Source organism: Pongo abelii, chromosome 3 (genome assembly GCF_028885655.2).
Source record: "Pongo abelii isolate AG06213 chromosome 3, NHGRI_mPonAbe1-v2.0_pri, whole genome shotgun sequence".
Lineage (NCBI taxonomy): Eukaryota > Metazoa > Chordata > Mammalia > Primates > Hominidae > Pongo > Pongo abelii.
In genome coordinates this window covers 166,779,600-166,800,549 of record NC_071988.2, presented here as the reverse complement: position 1 = coordinate 166,800,549, position 20,950 = coordinate 166,779,600, and the positions used below count along the sequence as shown (strand labels likewise).

Sequence of the window (20,950 nt, the reverse complement as noted above, 5' to 3'; positions counted from 1 at the left end):
TTTATTTTTTATTATACTTTAAGTTGTAGGGTACATGTGCACAATGTGCAGATTTGTTACATATGTATACATGTGCCATGTTGGTGTGCTGCACCCATTAACTCATCATTTACATTAGGTATATTTCCTAATGCTATCCCTCCCCCCCTTTCCTCACCCCACGACAGGCCCCAGGGTGCGATGTTCCCCACCCTCTGTCCAAGTGTTCTCATTGTTCAATTCCCATCTATGAGTTAGAATATGTGGTGTTTGGTTTTCTGTCATTGCAATAGTTTGCTCAGAATGATGGTTTTCACCTTCATGCATGTCTCTACAAAGGACAAGAACTCATCCTTTTTTATGGCTGTGTAGTATTCCATGGTGTATATGTGCCACATTTTCTTAATCAGCTCTATCACTGATGGTCATTTGGGTTGGTTCCAAGTCTTTGCTATTGTGAATAGTGCCACAATAAACATACGTGTGCATGTGTCTTTATAGCAGCTTGATTTATAATCCCTTGGGTATATACCCAGTAATGGGATGGCTGGGTCAAATGGTATTTCTAGCTCTGGATCCTTGAGGAATCGCCAGACTGTCTTCCACAATGGGTGAACTAGTTTATAGTCCCACCAGCAGTGGAAAAGTGTTCCTATTTCTCCACATCCTCTCCAGCACCTGTTGTTTCCTGACTTTTTAATGATCGCCATTCTAACTGGTGTGAGATGGTATCTCATTGTGGTTTTGACTTGCATTTCTCTGATGGCCAGTGATGGTGAGCATTTTTTCATGTGTCTGTTGACTACATAAATGTCTTCTTTTGAGAAGTGTCTGTTCATATCCTTCGCCCACTTTTTGATGGGGTTGTTTGATTTTTTCTTGTAAATTTGTTGAAGTTCTTTGTAGATTCTGGATATTAGCCCTCTGTCAGATGGGTAGATTGCAAAAATTTTCCCCCATTCTGTAGGTTGCTTGTTCACTCTGATGGCAGTTTCTTTTGCTGTGCAGAAGCTCTTTAGTTTAATTAGATCCCATTTGTCAATTTTGGCTTTTGTTGCCATTGCTTTTGGTGTTTTAGACATGAAGTCCTTGCCCATGCCTATGTCCTGAATGGTAATGCCTAGGTTTCTTCTAGGGTTTTTATGGTTTCAGGTCTAACATTTAAGTCTTTAATCCATCTTGGATTAATTTTTGTATAAGATGTAAGGAAGGGATCCAGTTTCAGCTTTCTACATATGGCTAGCCAGTTTTCTCAGCACCATTTGTTAAATAGGGAATCCTTTCCCAATTTCTTGTTTTTGTCAGGTTTGTCAAACATCAGATGGTTGTAGATGTGTGGTGTTATTTCTGAGGCCTCTGTTCTGTTCCATTGGTCTATATCTCTGTTTTGGTACCAGTACCATGCTGTTTTGGTTTTAGTATAGTTTGAAGTGAAGTAGCGTGATGCCTCCAGCTTTGTTCTTTTTGCTTAGGATTGTCTTGGCAATGCGGGCTCTTTTTTGGTTCCATATGAAGTTTAAAGTAGTTTTTTCCAGTTCTGTGAAGAAAGTCATTGGTAGCTTGATGGGGATGGCATTGAATCTATAAATTATCTTGGGCAGTATGGCCCTTTTCACGATATCGAGTCTTCCTATCCATGGGCATGGAATGTTCTTCCATTTGTTTGTGTCCTCTTTTATTTCATTGAGGAGTGGTTTGTGGTTCTTGAAGAGGTCCTTCACATCCCTTGTAAGTTGAATTCCTAGGTATTTTATTTTCTTTGTAGCAATTGTGAATGGGAGTTCACTCATGATTTGGCTCTCTGTCTGTTATTAGTGTATAGGAATACTTGTGATTTTTGCACATTGATTTTGTATCCTGAGACTCTGCTGAAGTTGCTTATCAGCTTAAGGAGATTTTGGGCTGAGACAGTGGGGTTTTCTAAATATACAATCATGTCATCTGCAAACAGGGACAATTTGACTTCCTCTTTTCCTAACTGAATGCCCTTTATTTCCTTCTCCTGCCTGATTGCCCTGGCCAGAACTTCCAACACTATGTTGAATAGGAGTGGTGAGAGAGGGCATCCCGTCTTGTGCCAGTTTTCAAAGGGAATGCTTCCAGTTTTTGCCCATTCAGTATGATATTGGCTGTGGGTTTGTCATAAATAGCTGTTATTATTTTGAGATACGTCCCATCAACTCCTAGTTTGTTGAGAGTTTTTAGCATGATGGGCTGTGTTGAATTTTGTTGAAGGCCTTTTCTGCATCTATTGAGATAATCGTGTGGTTTTTGTCTTTGGTTCTGTTTATATGATGGATTACGTTTATTGATTTGCGTATGTTGAACCAGCCTTGCATCCCGGGGTGAAGCCGACTTGATCGTGGTGGGTACGCTTTTTGATGTGCTGTTGGATTCGGTTTGCCAGTATTTTATTGAGGATTTTTGCACTGATGTTCATCAGGGATATTGGTCTAAAATTCTCTTTTCTTGTTGTGTCTGTGCCAGACTTTGGTATCAGGATGATGCTGACCTTATCAAATGAGTTAGGGAGGATTCCCTCTTTTTCTCTTGATTGGAATAGTTTCAGAAGGAATGGTATCAGCTCCTCTTTGTACCTCTGGTAGAGTTTGTCTGTGAATCCATCTGGTCCTGGACTTGTTTTTCTTGAAAGGCTATTAATTATTGCCTCAATTTCAGCGCCTGTTATTGGTCTATTCAGAGATTCAACTTCTTCCTGGTTTAGTCTTGGGAGGGTGTATGTGTCCAGGAATTTGTCCATTTCTTCTTGATTTTCTAGTTTATTTCCATAGAGGTGTTTATAGTATTCTCTGATGGTAGTTTGTATTTCTGTGGGATCAGTGGTGATATCCCCTTTATCATTTTTTATTGCGTCTATTTGATTGTTTTCTCTTTTCTTCTTTATTAGTCTTGCTAGCGGTCTATGAATTTTGTTGATATTTTCAAAAAACCAGCTCTTGGATTGATTGATTTTTTTTGAAGGGTTTTTTTTGTGTCTCTGTGTCTTTCAGTTCTGCTCTGATCTTAGTTATATCTTGCCCTCTGCTAGCTTCTGAATTTGTTTGCTCTTGCTTCTCTAGGTCTTTTAATTGTGATGTTAGGGTGTCAGTTTTGATCTTTCCTGCTTTCTCTTGTTGGCATTTAGTGGTATAAATTTCCCTCTACACACTGCTTTAAATGTGTCCCGGAGATTCTGGTATGTTGTGTCTTTGTTCTCATTGGTTTCAAAGAACATCTTTATTTCTGCCTTCATTTTGTTATGTACACAGTAGTCATTCAGTAGCAGGTTGCTCAGTTTCCATGTAGTTGATCGGTTTTGAATGAGTTTCTGAATCCTGAGTTCTAATTTGATTGCACTGTGGTCTGAGAGACAGTTTGTTGTGATTTCTGTTCTTTTACGTTTGCTGAGGGATGCTTTACTTCCAACTATGTGGTCAATTTTGGAATAAGCGTGTGGGATGCTGAGAAGAATGTATATTCTGTTGATTTCGGGTGGAGAGTTCTGTGGATGTCTATTAGGTCTGCTTGGTGCATAGCTGAGTTCAAGTCCTGGATATCCTTGTTGACCTTCTGTCTCGTAGATCTGTCTAATATTGACAGTGGGGTGTTAAAGTCTCCCATTATTATTGTGTGGGAGTCTAAGTCTCTTTGTAGGTCTCTAAGGACTTGCTTTATGAATCTGGGTGCTCCTGTATTGGGTGCATATATATTTAGGATAGTTAGCTCTTGTTGCATTTATCCCTTTACCATTACGTAATGGCCTTCTTTGTCTCTTTTGATCTTTGTTGGTTTAAAGTCTGTTTTAACAGAGACTCGGATTGCAACCCCTGCTTTTTTTTTGTTTTCCATCTGGTTGGTAGATCTTCCTCCATCCCTTTATTTTGAGCCTATGTGTGTCTTCGCACATGAGATGGGTCTCCTGAATACAGCACACTGATGGGTCTTGGCTCTTTATCCAATTTGCCAATCGGTGTCTTTTAATTGGGGCATTTAGCTCATTTTCATTTAAGGTTAATATTGTTATGTGTGAACTTGATCCTGTCATTATGATGTTAGCTGGTTGTTTTTCCCATTAGTTGATGCAGTTTCTTTCTAGCAGCAATGGTTTTTATAATTTGGCACATTTTTGCAGTGGCTAGTAGTGGTTGTTCCTTTCCATGTTTAGTGCTTCCTTCAGGAGCTCTTGTAAGGCAGGCCTGGTGGTGACAGAATCTCTCAGCATTTCCTTGTGTGTGAATTAATTTATTTCTCCTTCACTTATGAAGCTTAGTTTGCCTGGATATGCAATTCTGGATTGAAAATTCTTTTCTTTAAGAATGTTGATTTTTAGCCCCCACTCTCTTCTGGTTTGTAGAGTTTCTACTGAGAGATGCGCTGTTAGTCTGATGGGCTTCCCTTTGTGGGTAACCCGACCTTTCTGTCTGGCTGCCCTTAACATTTTTTCCTTCATTTCAACCTTGGTGAATCTGACAATTATGTGTCTTGGAGTTACTCTTCTCGAGGAGTATCTTTGTGGCGTTCTCTGTATTTCGAGAACTTGAACGTTGGCTTGCCTTGCTAGGTTGGGGCAGTTTTCCTGGACAATATCCTGATGAGTATTTTCCACCTTGGTTCCATTCTCCCTGTCACTTTCAGGTACACCAATCAGTTGTAGATTTGGTCTTTTCACATAGTCCCATATTTCCTGGAGGCTTTGTTCGTTTCTTTTTACTCTTTTGTCTCTAAAGTTGACTTCTTGCTTCATTTCATTCATTTGATCTTCAATCACTGATACCCTTTCTTCCACTTGATTGAATCAGCTATTGAAGCTTGTGCATGCGTCACATGAACCACATTCTTGTGTCGTGGTTTTCAGCTCCATGAGGTCATTTATGGTCTTTTCTACGGTGTTTATCCTTGTTAGCCATTCGTCTAATCTTTTTTCAAGGTTTTTAGCTTCTTTGTGATGAGTTCGAAAATCCTCCTTTAGCTTGGAGAATTTTTTTTATTACTGATTGTCTGAAGTCTTCTTCTCTCAACTCGTGAACGTCATTCTCCATCCAGCTTTGTTCCATTGCTGACGAGGAGCTGCGTTCTTTTGGAGGAGAAGAGGTGCTCTGATTTTTAGAATTTTCAGCTTTTCTGCTCTGGTTTCTCCCCATCTTTGTGGTTTTATCTACCTTTGGTCTTTGATGATGGTGCCATACAGATGGGGTTTGGGTGTGGATGTCCTTTCTGTTTGTTACTTTTCTTTCTAACAGTCAGGACCCAGAGTTGCAGGTCTGTTGGAGTTTGCTGGAGGTCCACTCTACACCCTGTTTGCCTGGGTATCACCAGTGGAGGCTGCAGAACAACAAATATTGCAGAACAGCTAATGTTGCTGCCTGATCCTTCCTCTGGAAGCTTCGTCTCAGAGGGGCACCCAGCTGTATGAGTTGTCAGTTGGCTCCTACTGGGATGGTCTCCCAGTTAGGCTACTCGGGGGTCAGGGACCCACTTGAGGAGGTAGTCTGTCCGTTTTCAGGTCTCAAACTCCATGCCGGGAGAACCACTACTCTCTTCAAAGCTGTCAGATTGGGACGTTTAAGTCTGCAGAAGTTTCTGCTGCCTTTTGTTCAGCTATGCCCTGCCCCCAGAGGTGGAGTCTACAGAGGCAGGCAGGCCTCCTTGAGCTGCGATGAGTTCCACCCATTTTGAGCTTCTCAGCCGCTTTGTTTACCTACTCAAGCCTCAGCAATGGCGGACACGCATCTCCCAGCCTTGCTGCCACCTTGCAGTTTGATCTCAGACTGCTGTACTAGCAATGAGCAAGTCTCTGTGGGCATGAGACCCTCCAAGCCAGGTGCAGGATATAATCTCCTGGTGTGCCGTTTGCTGAGTCCGTTGGAAAAGCACAGTATTAGGGTGGGAGTGTCCCGATTTTGCAGATACTGTCATGGCCTCCATTGGCTCGGAAAGGGAATTCCCTGACCCCTTGCACTTCCTGGATGAGGCGATGCCCCGCCCTGCTTTGGCTCACACTCTGTAGGTTGCACCCACTGTCCATCAAGCCCCATTGTGGTGAACCCGGTACCTCAGTTGGAAATGCAGAAATCACCCATCTTCTGCATTGCTCATGCTGTGACCTGTAGACTGGAGCTGTTCTTATTTGTCCATCTTGGGACCGGTGCCTCCCAGGAAATGTGTATTTTTATATCATCAGCATATAGCCACTTGAGGTACCAGAAGTGATGGACGTGGACAGTTATATACATTAAAGCGTGTATTGTGGGACTAATTTTAGGACAGAACTATGAGGAATGCAACATTTAAGGAACATACAGAGGAGTCTCTGCAGAGACAAGGGAGAAGTGAGAGAGGTGGGAGGAATACCTGAAGAAGGTGGAATCACAGAGGCAACAAAACAGGACATTTCAGTAGAGATTTTGCACCAAATACTGACAGAAAAAAGGCTAAGAAGGTTCAAACTGAAAAGGATCCCATGGATTTAGCAATAATGAAATTTATGTTATCTTACTATCTTACATTTCTGAGGAAAGTATAACAATTATACAGAAATAAAATTATCGTCATTTTATTTTTGACCTACAAAAATGACAATTTGATATGATTCATCCTAATAGATGGAGAAATAAAGGTTAGCTAGCAGAAGTAATTTGCTTCAATTCCTGATTAGAAGTGAAATTCAAATCTAGGTCTTCTTGTATCATCTGGTCTGATGTTCTTTCTGTTGCACTACATTCTTTTATTCATTGCTATTGTTCCTTTCTTATTCATTATTTGAAGACATGTATTCAGGAGACCCATATCTCATGCAATGACACCCATAGTCTGAAAGTAAAGGGATCTGCCTAGCAAATCCCTTTATGTTTGCCAAACAAATTCCCTTTATCTTTTCCACTTGATTGGCAGATTTTTCAGATAAAAAGTCCAGGTTGCTATAATTTCAGACAAAACAACCTTTAAAACAACAAAGATCACAAAAGACAAAAAAGGGCATTACATAATGGTAAAGAGCTCAATTCAAGAAGAGGAGCTAACTGCCCTAAATATATATGCACTCAACACAGAAGCACCCAAATTCATAAAGCAAGTTCTTAGAGACCTACAAAGAGACTTAGAAAACCCCACAATAATAGTGGGGAGACTTTAACACCACACTGTTAGTATTAGATCATCGAGGCAGAAAACTAACACAGATATTCAGGGTCTGAACTCAACACTTAACTAAATGGGCCTAACAGATATCTACAGAACTCTCTACCCCAAAACAGCAGAATATACATTTTTCTCATCTACATGTGGCACATACTATAAAATTAACCACACAATCAGGCATAAAACAATCCTAAGACATTCAAAACTGAAATTATACCACAATATATACTACAACGCAATAAAGATAGAAATAGGCTACAACGCAATAAAGATAGAAATCAATACTAAGAAAATCACTGAAAACCATGCAATTAAATGGAAATGAAACAACCTGCTTCTGAGTGACTTCTGGGTACACATGAAATTAAGGCAGAAATCAAGAAATTATTTGAAACTAATGAAAACAAAGATAAAATATACCAGAATCTCTGGGACACAGCCAAAGCAGTATTAAGATGGAAGTTTATAGCACTAAATGCCCACATCAAAAGGTAGAAAGATCTGAACTTAACAACCTACCATCATAACTAAAAGAACTGGGGAACCGAAAGCAAACCAACCCCAAGGCTAGCAGAAAACAAGTAACCAAAATCAGAGCTGAAGGAAATTGAGACATGAAAAACCATACAAAGGATCATTGAATCTAGGAGCTGGTTATTTGAAAGAATAAGATAGACTGCTAGCTAGACTAATAAAGAGAAAAAGAGAAAAGATCCAAAATACAGTCAGAAATGACAAGAGGGATGTAACCACTGACCTTACAGAAATCCAAAATCCCTGAGAGACTATTATGAACCCCTCTTTGCACATAAGCTAGAAAACCTAGAAGCAGATACATTCTTTTTAGCCAGGTATGGTGGTTCACGCCTGTAATCCCAGCTACACGGGAGACTGAGGTAGGAGGATGGCTAGAGCCTGAGAGGCAGAGTTTGCAGTGAGCCTTCAAAAAAAGAAAAGGAAAAAGAAATGGATACATTCTTGGAAATATAATCTCTGAAGATTGAACAAGGAAGAGATTGAATCCCTAAACAGATCAATAATGATTTCTGAAACTGAATCAGTAATAAAAAGCCTACCAACCAGGAAAAGCCCAGAACCACACATATCCATAGCCAAATTCTACTGGTTGTATAAGGAAGAGCTGGTTACTAATCCTACTGAAACTTTGAGGAAGGGGGACTCTTCCCTAATTCATTCTGTGAGGCCAACAGCATCCTGACACCAAAACCTGGCAGAGACACAACAACAACAAAAAAGAAAACTTCAGGCCAATATCCTTCATGAACATAGATGCAAAAATCTTCAACAAAATACTAGCAAACTGAATCCAGCAACACATCAAAAAGCTAATTCACCATCATCAAGTAGGCTTCATCCCTGGAATACAAAGTTGGTTCAACACATGCAAATCAATAAATATAATGTAATTCACCACATAAACAGAACTGAAAACAAAAAGCATGTGATCATTTCAATAGATGCAGAAAAGGCTTTTAATAAAATTCAACATCCTTTCATGATAAAAGTCCTCAACAAATCAAGCATTGAAGGAACATACTTCAAAATAATAGGAGACATCTTTGACAAACTCACAGTCAACATCATACTGAACGGGCAAAAGCTGGAAGCATTCCTCTTGAAAACTGAAACGAAACAAGGATGCCCTCACTCACCACTCCTATTCAGCATAATCCTGGAAGTTCTGGCCAGAGCAGTCAGGCAAGAGAAATAAATAAATGCATCCAAATAGGAAGATTGGAACTCAAACTAACATGTTTGCAGATGATATGATGCTAGACCTACAAAAACACCATAGTTATGCTGCCCCAAAGCTCCTTGATCTGATAAATGACTTCAACAAAGTTTCAGGATACAAAACCAATGTACAAAAATCAGTAGCATACCTATACTCCAACAACATCCAAGCTGAGAGTCACATCAAGAATGCAGTTGTATTCACAGTAGCCACAGAGAGAAAAACCTGCCTAGGAATACACATAACCAAGGAGGGGAAATAAGAATTACAAGACACTACTCAAAAAAAGAAAAAAAAAAATCAGAGATGATACAAACACATGAGAAAAACCTTCCAGGCTCATGGATAGGAAGACTCAATATTGTTAAAAAGCCATACTGCCCAAAGTTATTTACAGATTCAGTGCTATACCTATCAAATTACCAATGACATTGTTCACAGAATTGGAAAAACCTGTTTTGAAATTCATATGGAACCAAAAAAGAGCTTAAATAGCCAAGGTGATCTTACGCAAAAAGAACGAAGCTAGAAGCATCATATTACCTGACTTGAAACTGTAGTATAAGGCTACATTAACAAAACAGCATGATAGTGATACAAAAACAGACACATACACCAATGGAACAGAATAGAGAGCCAGAAATGATGCTGCACACCTACAACCATCTGATCTTCGACAAAGTTGACAAAAACAAGCAATGGAGGAAGGACTCCCTATTCAATAAATGGTGCTGGGATACCTGGCTAACCAAAGGCAGAAGATTGAAACTGGATCCTTTCCTTACACTGTATACAAAAATCAGTAACACTGCTGTTGGGAATGTAAACTAGTTCAGCCATTGTGGAAAGCAGTTTGGCAGTTTCTCAAAGAGATTAAAAATGGAATTACCATTTCACCCACAAATTCCATTATTCGGTATATACCCAAGGGAATATAAATCGTTCTACCATAAAGACATATGCACATGTATGTTCATTGCAGCTAATAGCAAAGACATGGAATCAACCTAAAAGCCCATCAGTAGTAGAGTAGATTTTTAAAATGTACGTATATCACATTTTGGAATTCCAAATTTCACATAATGGAATACTGTGCAGCCATAAAAGAGAATGAGATCATGCCCTTTACAGCAACATGGATGGAGCTGGATGCCAGTATCCTAAGCAAACCAACACAGGAACAGAAAACCATATACTGCATGATCTCACTTTTAAGTGGGAGCTAAACGTTGAATACACATGGACACAAAGAAGGGAACAGTAGTGGCTGGGACTTTCTTGAGGGTGGAAGATGGGAGGAGGGTGGGGATGGAAAACTACCTATTGGGTATTATGCCTATTACCTAGGTGACTAAATAATCTTTATACCAAATCCTCATGATATGCAATTTACCTTTATAATAAACCTGCACATGTGCCTCTGAACCTAAAATAAAAGAAAAAGATATTTAGCCTTTTACAACAAAAATAAAGAATATTATATATATATAATTTTGTAAGTTTTAAAAATTTTTATTATGTACCTATGTATGTAACTTTTTAATGATAGTTAAATATAATTAATCTGGAAATAGTTTTACTTTTTTCAGGCCAAAGATTTTCTGTAATTTCTTCTTAAAATGTGTTTACTATCTTGGGCTTTTGATAAAATTATTCTTTTTAATTGACATTGACTTCAAATTTATTCAGAATTGTCATGCAGATTAGTAGAACGCTCTATCTAGTTGTTCTTTTGTTATGCATCTTTTTTAAAAAATAAGTTACTTTAAGACTAGTTAAGCTATATAATCTTAACTCTCCAGGAACAACTTCTGGAGCAGTTTCTCTGTATAGAAACTTTTCTGATTTTCTAGTCCAAAATGAATGATTTGACCATGTGTAGCAGGGGGACTGATTTTGACTTTCAAAGTCATCTTCTTAGGTGGTCGCCTTCTTCACTAGGGCAGAAGAGCTTGCTTTCCATAGTGAGCCTTTTGAGTTGGAGTCTGTCTTTCTTCTTAAGCTGCTTTTGTGGTAGCTGCTTCCTTTTAACACATTTGGAACTTCTGAAGTTTCTTTTGGATCATATTAGACCTTTTTTCTCCAGAACTAGGTCATCATTAATGTTAACTTGTTCAGTTTCTTTCTAAGTGAAAGGATGGTTAAAATTCTAGAATCTGCTGCTTCATGTGTTGACAGTTCTCGTAGTAAGATTCTATAGAATTTCATTAAGTCACAGATATGGTTAGTAAAGGAGAAGTAGTGAGAGTAGGGAGAAAAGAGCAACTACTGAAGCAACTATCAAGTAGTTTTTCCTTCCTTCATTTATTTTCCATGGCAGTAGGAAGACATGTAAACAGTTTTGTACTTAATATTTGACATGTTTTTTATTGATGAATTACTTCCTTTTTTTTAATGTAAGCTTTGTTTATGCTTCAGTTAATACTGTAAATCAGTGCATGCCTAGCGGGTTACATCTGCTCTTAAGTAAGTCATAACCAGAGTAGATAGTGACTTAAAGGGTGCTAATAGGAAGCAGAAGATCCAGAAGCCAGACTGAGAGATGTCGATGTCTTCATAGAGAAACTCTAATGGATCCTATTTACACCATTGTAGGTTTCATACCATAGCAGCTGATATCAAGGAAAGAATATTGAGTGATGGAAAAGGTGGTGGGTGGTTCCTATTCAGAAGTGACCTGGTAGTCTTTGGGTTGGCAGTAGTGCTGATTTTGTTCTCCTAATGTTAGTACAATAGTATTTAATCTTACAGTATTTAAGAACTATACATCTTCAAAACTCTTTTCATTATGTAAAACTTTAACTCTCTACCATGTAAACAATAATTTTCAATTTCTCTTTCCCCTTGGCAACCACTATTCTACTTTCTGTGTCTATGATTTTTGACTACTCTTCAAGTACCTCATCTAAGCAAAATCATGCAGTATTTGTCTTTTTGTGGCTGGTGTATTTCACTTAGAATAATGTCCTCAAGGTTGATCCATGTTGTAGCACATGTCAGAATTAATTTCTTTCCTTTTTCTTTTCTTTTCTTTTTTTCTTTTCTTTTCTTTTCTTTTCTTTTCTTTTCTTTTCTTTCTTTCTTTCCCTCCCTCCCTCCCTCACTCCCTCCTTCCCTCCCTCCCTCCCTCCTTCCTTCTTTCTTTCTTTCATTCATTTATTATACTTTAAGTTCTAGGGTACATGTATACAATGTGCAGGTTTGTTACATAGGTATACATTTACCATGTTGGTTTGCTGCACCCATTAACTCATCATTTTTATTAGGTATTTCTCCTAATGCTATCCCTCCCCCTGACATCCACCCTACAACAGGCCCTGGGGTGGGCCCTGTGTCCAAGTGTTCTTATTGTTCAATTCCCATTTATGAGTGAGAACATGCGGTGCTTGGTTTTCTGTCCTTGCGGTAGTTGGCTTAGAATGATGGTTTCCAGCTTCATCCATGTCCCTGCAAAGGACATGAACTCATCCTTTTTTAAGGCTGCATAGTATTCCATGGTGTATATGTGCCACATTTTCTTAATCCAGTCTATCACTGATGGACAGTTGGGTTGGTTCCAAGTCTTTGCTATTGTGAATAGTGCCACAATAAACGTGTGCATGTGTCTTTATAGTAGCATGATTTATAATCCTTTGGGTATATACCCAGTAATGGGAATGCTGGGTCAAATAGTATTTCTAGTTCTAGATCTCTGAGCAATCGCCACACTGTCTTTCACAATGGTTGAACTAGTTTACACTCCCACCAACAGTGGAAAAGTGTTCCTATTTCTCCACCTCCTCTCCAGCACCTGTTGTTTCCTTTAATGATCGTCATTCTAACTAATGTGAGATGGTATCTCTTTGTGGTTTTGATTTGCATTTCTCTGATGACCAGTGATGATGAGCATGTTTTAATATGTCTGTTGGCTATATACATGTCTTCTTTTGAGAAGTGTCTGTTCATATCCTTTGCCCACTTTTTGATGGTTTTTTTTTTTCTTGTAAATTTGTTTAAGTTCTTTTTAGATTCTGGATATTAGCCCTCTGTCAGATGGGTAGATTGCTTTTCTCTCATTCTTTAGGTTGCCTTTTTTGCCTTTTCACTCCAGTGGTAGTTTCTTTTGCCGTGCAGAAGCTCTTTAGTTTAATTAGATCTCATTTGTCAATTTTGGCTTTTGTTGCCACTGCTTTTGGTGTTTTAGACATAAAGTTCTTGGCCATGCCTATGTCCTGAATGGTATTGCCTGGGTTTTCTTCTAGGGTTTTTATGGTTTTAGGTCAAACATTTAAGTCTTTAATCCATCTTGAATTAATTTTTGTATAAGGTGTAAGGAAGGGATCCAGTTTCAGCTTTCTACATAGGGCTAGCCAGTTTTCCCAGCACCATTTATTAAATAGGGAATCCTTTCCCCATTGCTTGTTTTTGTCAGGTTTGTCAAAATCAGATGGTTGTAGATATGTGGTGTTATTTCTGAGGCCTCTGTTCTGTTCCATTGGTCTATATCTCTGTTTTGATATCAGTACCATGCTGTTTTGGTTACTGTAGCCTTGTGGTATAGTTAGAAGTGAGGTAGCATGATGCCTCCAGCTTTGTTCTTTTTGCTTAGGATTGTCTTGGCAATGTGAGCTCTTTTTTGGTTCCATATGAACTTTAAAGTAGTTTTTTCCAATTCTGTGAAGAAAGTCATTGGTAGCTTGATGAGGATAGCATTGAATCTATAAATTACCTTGGGCAGTATGGCCATTTTCACGATACTGATTCTTCCTCTCCATGAGCATGGAATGTTCTTCTATTTGTTTGTGTCCTCTTTCATTTCATTGAGCAGTGGTTTGTAGTTCTCCTTGAAGAGGTCCTTCACATCCCTTGTAAGTTGTATTCCTAGGTATTTTATTCTCTTTGTAGCAATTGTGAATGGGAGTTCACTCATGATTTGGCTCTCTGTTTGTCTGTTACTGGTGTAGAGGAACGCTTGTGATTTTTGCATATTGATGCTGTATCCTGAAACTTTGCTGATGTTGCTTATCATCTTAAGGAGATTTTGGGCTGAGACAGTGGGGTTTTCTAAATACACAATCATGTCATCTGCAAACAGGGACAATTTGACTTCCTCTTTTCCTAATTGAATACCCTTTATTTCTTTCTCTTCCTGATTGCCCTGGCCAGAACTTCCGACACTATGTTGAATAGGAGTGGTGAGAGAGGTCATTCCTGTGTTGTGTCAGCTTTCAAAGGGAATGCTTCCAGTTTTTGCCCATTTAGTATGATATTGACTGTGGGTTTGTCATAGATAGCTCTTACTATTTTGAGATACATTCCATCAATCCTAGTTTAATGAGAGTTTTTTGCATGAAGGGCTGTGTTGAATTTTTTTGAAGGCCTTTTCTGCATCTACTGAGATAATCATGTGGTTTTTGTCTTTGGTTCTGTGTATGTGATGGATTATGTTTATTGATTTGCATATGTTGAACCAGCCCTGCATCCCGGGGATGAAGCCAGCGTGATCGTGGTGGATTAGGTTTTTGATGTGCTGATGGATTTGGTTTGCCAGTATTTTATTGAGGATTTTTGCACTGATGTTCATCAGTGATATTGGTCTAAAATTCTCTTTTCTTGTTGTGTCTCTGCTAGGCTTTGGTATCAGGATGATGCTGACCTTATCGAATGAGTTAGGGAGGATTCCCTCTTTTTCTATTGATTGGAATAGTTCCAGAAGGAATGGTACCAGCTCCTCTTTGTACCTCTGGTGGAATTTGTCTGTGAATCCGTCTGGTCCCGGACTTCTTTTAGTTGGTAGGCTATTAATTATTGCCCCAATTTCAGAGCCTGTTATTGGTCTATTCAGAGATTCAACTTCTTCCTGGTTTAGTCTTGGGAGGGTGTATGTGTCCAGGAATTTATCCATTTCTTCTAGGTTTTCTAGTTTATTTACTTATAGGTGTTTATAGTGTTCTCTGATGGTAGTTTGTATTTCTGTGGGATTGGTGGTGATATCTCCTTTATCATTTTTTATTGCGTCTATTTGAGTCTTTTTTCTTCTTTATTAGTCTTGCTAGTGGCCTATCAATTTTGTTGATCATTTCAAAAAACCAGCTCCTGGATTCACTAATTTTTTTGAAGGGTTTTTTTGTGTCTCTATGTCCTTCAGTTCTGCTCTGATTTTAGTTATTTCTTGCCTTCTGCTAGCTTTTGAATTTGTTTGCTTTTGCCTCTCTAGTTCTTTTAATTGTGATGTTAGGGTGTCAATTTTGATCTTTGCTGCTTTCTCCAGTGGGCAGTTAGTGCTATAAATTTCCCTCAACACACTGCTTTAGATGTGTCCCAGAGATTCTGGTATGTTGTGTCTTTGTTCTCATTGGTTTCTAAGAACATCTTTATTTCTGCCTTCATTTCGTTATGTACCCAGTAGTCATTCAGTAGCAGGTTTTTCAGTTTCCGTGTAGTGCAGTTTTGAATGAGTTTCTTAATCCTGAGTTCTAATTTGATTGCACTGTTGTTTGAGAGGCAGTTCGTTGTGATTTCTGTTCTTTTATATTTGCTGAGGAGTGCTTTACTTCAACAGTGTTGTCTATTTTGGAATAAGTGAGACGTGGTGCTGAGAAGAATGTGTATTCTGTTGATTTGGGGTGGAGAGTTCTGTAGATGTCTATTAAGTCTTCTTGATCCAGAGCTGAGTTCAAGTTCTGGATATCCTTGTTAATTTTCTGTCTTATTAATCTGTCTAATATTGACAGTGTGGTGTTAAAGTCTCCCATTATTATTGTGTGGGAGTCCGAGTCTCTTTGTAGGTCTGTAAGTCTTTGCTTTATGAATCTGGGTGCTCCTGTATTGGGTGCATATATATTTAGGATAGTTAGCTTTTCTTTTTGCATTGACCCCTTTACCAGTATATAATGCCCTTCTTTGCCTTTTTTGATCTTTGTTGGTTTAAAGTCTGTTTTATCAGAGACTAGGATTGGAACCATTGCTTTTTTTTGGGGTGGGGGTTGGTAAATATTCCTCCATCTCTTTATATTGAGCCTGTGTGTGTCTTTGCATATGAAATGGGTCTCCTGAATACAGCACACAGATGAGTCTTGACTCTTTATCCAATTTTGCAGTCTGTGTCTTTTAATTGGGGCATTTAGCCTATTTACATTTAAGGTTAATATTGTTATGTGTGAATTCGATCTTGTCATTATAATGTTAGCTGGTTATTTTTGCCATTAGTTGATGCAGTTTCTTCCTAGCATTGATGATCTTTACAATTCGGCATGTTTTTGCAGTGGCTGGTACTGGTTGTTCCTTTTCATGTTCAGTGCTTCCTTCAGGAGCTCTTGTAAGGCAGGCCTCGTGGTGACAAAATCTCTCAGCATTTGTTTGTCAGTAAAGGATTTTTATTTCTCCTTCACTTATGAAGCTTAGTTTTGCTGGATATGCAATTCTGGGTTGAAAATTCTTTTCTTTAAGAATGTTGAATATTGCCCCCCACTCTCTTCTGGCTTGTAGAGTTTCTGCCTTGAGTTCCACTGTTAGTTTGATGGGCTTCTCTTTGTGGGTAACCTGACCTTTCATTCTGGCTGCCCTTAACATTCTTTCCTTCATTTCAGACTGGTGAATCTGACAATTATGGGTCTTGGGGTTTCTCTTCTTGAGGAGTATCTATGTTGTGGTCTCTGTATTTTCTGAAATTGAACGTTGGCCTACCTTGCTAGGTTGGGGAGTTTCTCCTGGATAATATCCTGAAGAGTGTTTTCCACCTAGGTTCCATTCTTCCTGTCACCTTCAGGTACACCACTCAAATGTAGATTTGGTCTTTTCACATAGTCCCATATTTCTTGGAGGCTTTGTTTGTTTCTTTTTACTTTTTTTTTCTCTAAACTTCTTTTCTCACTTCATTTCATTCATTTGATCGTCAATCACTGATATCCTTTCTTCTACTTGATCGAATTGGCTATTGAAGTTTGTGCATGCTTCACGTAGTTCTCCTGACATGGTTTTCAGCTCCATCAGGTCATTTAAGGTCTTCTCTACACTGTTTATTCTAGTTAGCCATTCATCTAATCTTTTTTCAAGGTTTTTAGCTCCCTTGCAATGGGTTCGAACATCCTCCTTTAGCTTGAAGAAGTTTGTTATTACTGACCTTCTGAAGCCTACTTCTGTCAGCTTGTCAAAGTCATTGTCTGTCCAGCTTTGTTCTGTTGCTAGCAAGGAGCTGCGATCCTTTGGAGGAGAAGAGGCGCTCTGGTTTTTAGAATTTTCAGCTTTTCTGCTCTGGTTTCTCCCCATCTTTGTGGTTTTATCTGCCTTTGTTCTTGCTTCATGAGCTACAGATGGGGTTTTGGTGTGGATGTCCTTTTTGTTAATGTTGATGCTATTCCTTTCTGTTTGTTAGTTTTCCTCCTAAGAGTCAGGTCCCTCAGTTGCAGGTCTGTTGGAGTTTGCTGGAGGTCCACTCCAGATCCTGTTTGCCTGGGTATTACCAGTGGAGGCTGCAGAACAGCAAATATTGCTGCCCAGTCCTTCCTCTGGAAGCTTCATCCCAGAGGGGCACCCACCTGTATGAGGTGTCAGTCAGCCCCTACCTGGAGGTGTCTCCAAGTTAGGCTACTCGGGGGTCTGGGACCCGCTTGAGGAGGCAGTCTGTCTGTTCTCTGACCTCAAACACTGAGCTGGGAGAACCCCTGCTCTCTTCAGAACTGTCAGACAGGGAGTTTTAAGTCTGCAGAAGTTTCTGCTGCCTTTTGTTCAGCTATGCCCTGTCCCCAGAGGTGGAGCTTACAGAGGCAGCAGGCCTTGCTGAGCTGCCGTTGGCTCTGCCCAGTTTGAGCTTCCCCAGCCGGACCCACCGATCCGGGCATGGGATATTATTTCCTGGTGTATTGTTTGCTAAGACCATTGGAAAAGTGCAGTATTTGGGTGGGAGTTTCCTCTTTTTCCAGGTACCATCTGTCATGGCTTCCCTTGGCAGGAAAGGGAAATCCCTCGACCCCTTGTGCTTCCTGGGTGAGGCGATGCCCCGCTGTGCTTCGGCTCACCTTCCGTGGACTATACCCACTGTCCAACCAGTCCCAATGAGATGAACCAGATACCTCAGTTGGAAATATGGAAATCACCTGTCTTCTGCGCTGATCACGCTGGGAGCTGCAGGCCGGAGCTGTTCCTATTTGGTCATTTTGGAACGGACGCAATTACCTCAGAATTTCTTTCTTTTTAAGGCTAATACTTCATTGTATGTTTATACCACATTTTGCTTATCCATTCATCCATCAGTGGATGCTTGGGTTGCTTCCATGTTCTAACTATTATGAACAATGCTGCTATGAAAGTGGTCTGCAGATATCTCTTTGAGACCCTGTTTTCAGTTCTTTATATGCCCAGAAGTGGCATTTCTAGAAATATGACAATTCTTTTTTTTTTTTTTTTTTTTTTTTTTTTGAGACAGAGTTTTGCTTTGTTGGCTGGGGTGGAGTGCAGTGGCGCGATCTCTGCTCACTGCAACCTCCACCTTTCGGGTTCAAGCAATTCTACTACCTCAGCCTCCCAAGTAGCTGGGATTATAGGTGCCCACCACCACGCCTGGCAAATTTTTATGTTTTTAGTAGAGACGCGGTTCCGCCATGTTGCCCAGGCTGGCTTTGAACTCCCAACCTCTGACAATCCACCCACCTCAGCCTCCCAAAGTGCTGGGATTGCAGGCATGAGCCACCGTGTCCAGCCAATATATGACAATTCTATTTCTATTTTATTATTTGTAAATTGAAAGTTTCCTCACAATTTTAATGTCTTTATTGTACATATATGTTTAAAATATTGTTTGTCTCCTTAGAGCGTTTTCTTCCTGAGCCTTATAGAGATATAATTGACATTTAAGATTGTATTCATTTAAGGTATACAATATGATGTTTTGATATACACATATATTGTGAAATGATTACCACAATCAAGTTAGTTATCATATCTGTTTCCATCACCTCACATAGTAACCTTAAATGAGAACATTTAAGATCTACTCTCTTAGCAAGTTTCAAGTATCCAATACACTATTAACTATAGTCACTATGCTATATATTAAATCCCCAGAATTTATTCATCTTATAACTGAAAATTTGTACACTTTTACCAGTATCTCCTTATTCAACTACCTCTCCAGCTCCTGGCAGCTACAGTTCTACTCTCTGTTTCTATGAGTTTGACTTTTTTAGATTCCACCTTTGTCCAACATATTGCACTTAGTGTAATGCCCTCAAGATTGATCTGCGTTGCTGCAAATTTATAATTTCATGTTTAATTTTTTGAGGAACCACCATACTGTTTTCTTAGGGGCTGTACTGTTTTACATTCCTACCAACAGTGCATGAGGGTTTCAGTATCTTCACATCCTTTCCAAATCTTGTATTTTTTCTTTTTTTGATAGCCATCCTAATGTGTGTTAGGTGATATCTCGTAGTTTTCTTTTGCATTTCCCTAATGATTAGTAATATTGAGCATCATTTCATGTGCTTATTGGCCATTTGTCTAACTTTTTGGAAAAATTTCTGTTCAAGTCCTTTGCCCATTTTTGATTCAGATTTTTTGTTTTGTTGTTGAGTTGTAGGAGTTCTCTTATATTTTAGATATCAACTCCTTATTAGAGATATGATTTGCAGATATTTCCTTTCATTCTGTGAAAGTGTCTTTCGATGCACAAATTTTTACAGTTTTTAAGTCCACTTGGTCTATTTTTAATTTCATTGCTTGTGCTTTTGGTGTCATATCGAAAAAATCATTGTTAAATTGAATACCGTGAAGCTTCTGCCTGTGTTTTCTTTTAAGAATTTTATAGTGTTAGGTCTTAAATTTAGGTCTTTGATCCATTTTGGGTTAATTTTTGTATATGGTGTCAGATAAGGGTCCAACTTAATTATTTTGCATATGGATATCTTGTTTTTCCAGCACAATATGTTAAAGAAACTGTCCTTTTCCATTGAATGGCTTTGGAACCCTTGTCAGAAATCATTTGGCTGTATATATGAGAGTTACTTCTGGTCTTTCTATTCTGTTCTCTGGGTTCATGTCTGCCTTTATGCTAGTAGCACACTGTTTTGGTTACTTTAGCATTATAGAAAGTTTCAAAATAATAAAGTATGAGTCTTCCAGCTTTGTTCATCTTTATCAAGATTGTTTTTGCTATTTGGGGTCCCTTAATCTATGAATTTTAGAATAGGTTTTTCTGTTTCTGCAAAAAAGTAATTTAAATTTTGATAGCGATTGCATTGAATCTATAGATTGGGATACAAGGTGGATGTATTTTTAAGCATAGAATTTCAGGTATCTTATCTAGCTTATCATTAATAAGGCTTAACTTGATTAGCCTTTAAACTTACTTATCTTTACTGAGTTACCAGTGATGTTCTGTATCATTTACAATCTTCTATTCTCTTTAGTAAACCATGCCACATATTTGTGTGCAAAACTATATATTAAAATATTAAGTAAAATTTTTAAGGCCTGAAAATTTAAAATATAAATAGGCTTATTCAAGCACATCTTAAATAAAATCTGTATTACAATAATTACCTTCTTTATATCAAGTAGTTCTTAGAGGGAATTTATTTGGCAAGGTTTGGGTTACTGGTTACTTTGACAAGATTGATTTCAGTGTTGGGGACAAAATTCAGATTGGAAGAGCAGGTGTAAAAATGAAGACATTAACTACAGCTTTTCAGCTGGGTGTAGTGGCTCACATTTGTAATTCTAGCACTCTGGGAGGGCAAGGTGGAAGAATTGCTTGAGCCCAAGAGTTTGATGCTGCAGTGAGCTGTGATCATGCCACTGCGCTCCAGCCTGAATGACAGAGTGAGACCCTGTCTCTAAAAATAAAAAATAAAATTGATTACAATTTTTCAAGGAGTTCTGCTGTGAAGTGGAACAGAGAATTAGGGCAATAGTGGAATAGCATGTAGGATTGAGAAAGGGTTTTAGTTTTCATTTTTAAGATGACAAATATTGCAGCGTGTTTGTATGTTGATGACAGTGATCCAGTGGAGAAGAGAAAATTCCTTAGAGAATGCTTATTGTGGGAATAGAGTCTTTGGCTGGGAAGGAAAGGATGGGATTTATTGAGTAAATGGTCGGTCT

At 38.8% G+C, this 20,950-nt stretch overlaps 1 protein-coding gene across 14 annotated transcripts in view; it reads left to right on the top strand.

Moving 5' to 3' along the window:
* ANAPC10 (anaphase promoting complex subunit 10) overlaps window positions 1-20,950 on the top strand; it is a 209,576-nt gene that overhangs the window by 92,018 nt on the left and 96,608 nt on the right. The window lies entirely within an intron of this gene.